At 40.6% G+C, this 3,924-nt stretch overlaps 1 long non-coding RNA gene across 1 annotated transcript; it reads right to left on the bottom strand.

Annotated features, from left to right (window-relative positions):
- Positions 1-664: 664 nt before the first annotated feature.
- Positions 665-3,405, bottom strand: LOC122211202. Its single transcript, XR_006198555.1, has 3 exons — positions 3,238-3,405; positions 2,135-2,273; positions 665-977 (listed from the first exon to the last, which is right to left on the bottom strand). It is a non-coding gene; the product is annotated as an uncharacterized LOC122211202 (long non-coding RNA).
- Positions 3,406-3,924: the final 519 nt, after the last annotated feature.

The raw sequence follows: 3,924 nt of genomic DNA, 5'->3' as shown, positions 1-3,924 counted from the left end.
TTTAAAAAGAAGAAAATATCCTTTATATCTAAGATCCATGTGTTAAACATTTCTTCTTCTTGTGCCCTTTTGTTTTTCGTGAAATATGAGCATTAGGAAAGGGCTAGGATATCCGATCTCTTGCATAGGTATTGTTGTGAGTGTTACATGCTACACTATATATGAGGGCTTCTAGGCTTCTGACCTTCTAACCACTGGTTGAATAAGCAACTCTTTCAAAACAGGTAAAAACCAAATCTCAAGCAACAATCAAAGGAACCAAGTTTACTGATGGGCAAATTATGATATATTATTAATTCTAAGTCCCAACATCCTCATTCTTATCAAAAGAATTACTTATAAGGCCAGTTGGGAGAAATAAAAAGCAGAATTTTCCCCAAATGTCCCCCAAATGTTTCCCAAATGTTGTAGAGAACCCACAAAGAGAGCTCCTTAAATGTTTGTCTTCCCATCAGAAAGCTGTTATAATACTCAATGCCAGATATTCAAACAAAATAAGCTCCTCCCAAATTATTCATAATTCGACATTTTCCAAATTCCCAGATATTAAACATCACAAAGATTCAATTAAAATCTGTTTACCTCCAAGTTTTCTTTTGGCATTGATTTATTAAACAAGAAACTGAGAAAGTCATTGAAAACAGTAGCAAAATGAAGTGCATTATTCAACTGTCAGCAAAACTGCCAGTTTTCTCATTTGTGGGGAAAGGGAATAAAAATAATGTAGGAGACAGAGTTTTCATTACTTCCATTAAACTGTTGCTTTTCTTGTTGCCAAATCATACTATCTGGAGGCAGTGCGTGGAAGGCGGAGTAGACAGGAAAGATCCACATCAGCAGCCAATACTCCGCCCCGGATGTTTCCACCCTCTTCTATTCATGGCTGCACGTGCAGTTCCCCTCTTCAGAGTAGTAAGATCAGTGGTGGATTTTCTGTTGCTGTCAACAGGGATAGCCCCGGAGGTTTATGTTGGACCCTGGAAATCAATGTTGGCGTTGAAAAAGATGTCTTTTAGACAATGTAGGGAGAAAAAAAAAGTCAGTTGTATCCTACGTGTATGTTGTCCAGTTTAAATAGCAGGGCACATTTTACCAGTGTAAATGCAACCATTGGGTTTCTCTAGTGATGACAAGGTAATTACTTAATCCTTGTGAATATCTTAAATCACTAGACTGAAGATGCCACTTTAATGAAACGACCCTTTATCTGGAAAGAAAGTGACATAACATAAAGTAGCCTTAAGAAGTGCAACATCTACACTTTTATGCAATGTCTTTGTTCTGCGACCTGATGCTTTCAAATCTGTGACTATACTCCTGCCATAAGTTAAAGATATAAGATGACTGTTGCAGTTAACTCTTGGTTATTCTTGAGAATAGGAGGGTATGGATAAATAAAACCCACAGATAACACAAAATGTCTCTCACAGTCCTCCCTCTGGGGAAGAAGCTGATGGATGGATTGTTACAAGGTCTCATTTGGAGCCTGAGCTGAGCTATGCTAATTGGTGAGCCAGGCTGCCAGGATTTGATTGACAAGAGGAAGAGGGATTTGGGAAGTATTCCACTGGGAGGCATTATTTTTATCTATTGCTATGTAACAAACTATCACAAATTGAGAGGTTTAAAACGGTACACGCGCACTATCTCACAGTTACCGTGGGTCCGAAATTCGGACACAGCTTCTCAGGTCTTCTGCTTCAGTTTCCACAAACCTGCAATTAAAGTGTCAGCCCGGGGTGAGGTTTCATCTGAAGGCTCAACAGAGGAGAGATGTGTTTGTCGGTTCAGTGGTCGTGGGCAAGATTCCGTTCCTAAAGGGCTGATAGACTGAGGACTTTAGTTCCTCACTGGCTATTGGCCACAGGTCATCTAATTTCCTGCCATGTAGGCCTCTCCGCATGGCGACTTGTTTCATCAAAGTTGCAAGCCAAGAAAACAATAAAATCTGCTAGCAAATTGGAGGTCACAGCATTTTACAGCCTCCACATGGAAGTGGCATCCCATTACCTGTAAGGTGTTCTATTGGCTAGACATAGACCATTATGTCTAGCCCTCACCCAAAGGGAAGGTATGACATTTGGGCATGAATAACAGCAGGAAGGCCTTACTGGGGCCAATCTTATCTGCCTACCTCAGGATGGTTGAGGACAGAGAGATTGGGATGCGAGGGAAGTTGTGTGTCTACCCCAGATGGTGGCTTCTGGACCTGTATGTCCCCACGTTCTGAGCTGAGGCCCTCAGTAGGCTGGAATTGGAGGGACTGTTTTCACCTAGAAGGATTCAAAGAAACCAGAGAGTTGTGGCTTTTTCTGCTGTGTGACAACATGTGACACTGGATGGATATAAAGAATATGCTCTTCTTTTCTGCATGCACCACAGCATTGCTTTGTCCTTATATAGCCTGTGTTCTCTACAGCAAGAATGCAGGGGGTGGAGCTTTAGTGCCTCAAGACTCTGAATTATGAGAAGTGCTGGGAGATTGTGTCCTTGGGTTTTTATGCAACTGTAAAAGGGAATGTTAAGCATTGCAAGAATGGATGACTCTTGTCTGAGCAGCCTTGTACATACTGGATCTGGATATGTGGGTGAACACTTAATTATTTTCAGGAATATATGTGCTCTGTTTTGTAGTTCTTCCATTTTCTTACCTTCCTTTCTTCCTTTGACTCAGTGATCACACTTTCTGGAGGTTTTAAACATCCTAATTTGTATCTAAAAATAATAAGGAATGGGGCGCCTAGGTGGCTCAGTCCGTTAAACGTCCAACTTCGGCTCAGGTCATGATCTTATGGTGCGTGGGTTCGAGCCCCGCGTCAGGCTCTGTGCTGACAGCTCAGATTCTGGGACCTGCTTCAGATTCTGTGTCTCCCTCTGTCTCTTCTCCTCCCCCACTCATGCTCTGTCTCTGTCTGTCTCTCAAAAATAAACATTAAAAAAATGAAAAGAAATAATAAAAATAATAAGGAAAGCCAAATTCTTAATTCTCTAAGTTAATTCTCTAGGTTTCACAGCAGAAGGCTGAGGGAGAAGGCAGGCTGGTGATGTCTGCTACCCTGACCTCTGATCTATATCCAGAGGCATGCTTTCACTTGATATTCCTGTATTATTTTGGATAGGTAAGTGGATATGTCAGCATACTAATACTGTATGTTGTGAACCATATCCTGGCCACTAAAATGTATCCATTTATCCACCCACATGCTAGATACACAAAGAGGGTATAAATGTTGATACCTGTCAAGAAATACCAGGCTAAAGCAGAAGGAGAGGAAGAGAAATGTGAAGAGAGTAGGTTTTTTCCTCCGATCGTGTTTATCAGATCTCTTCTGAAAGATACACTCCAAGGGCCACCACAGAATGTTCACGCACTTTGTTTCTCTTGAACAAAGCACCTTCAGACTCCTCCTGGAATGAAGGGAAGGACTACAGGAGGCAGAAATCTCAGATTTGTCTATTGAGATGGCTCTATAATTTATTTTGTAAATAGTTTCATAATGAGCTTATGATGGACTATGTTGTCTGAAATCCTACAGATTTCAGGATGGTGTTTCAGGACCACCTTATGTCTAATATTTATCAAAACAGGAGAGACTAAAGGATTAAAATGTCTAAACGTTATCACACATGTGTGTCTGCGGGCAAGACTATAGAACAGTTGTTCATATTGAAAATGAGATGAAAGATGTTCTAAATTTATCTTATCAGCGCTGTCTTTCAACATAATGATACTTACTTGACACTATCTCATTGCTTTTCAGCCAGTTGCAACCAAGTCTTCAAAAGACACACATTCATTCAGAAGTCATGGCTCAGAAATAGAGAGTGATGCCAAATGAAACAGATAAGTGTTCATTCACCTGGGAACCATATTTTGACTGTGCAAGTTGAAAAAAAAAAAGGAAAAAGCAATGTTCACATCAA

The sequence above is a fragment of the Panthera leo genome, chromosome F2 (genome assembly GCF_018350215.1).
Source record: "Panthera leo isolate Ple1 chromosome F2, P.leo_Ple1_pat1.1, whole genome shotgun sequence".
In the NCBI taxonomy this organism is placed as follows: Eukaryota; Metazoa; Chordata; class Mammalia; order Carnivora; family Felidae; genus Panthera; species Panthera leo.
The sequence above is the reverse complement of the archived record's forward strand: the minus strand, read 5'-3'. Positions and strand labels throughout refer to the sequence as shown.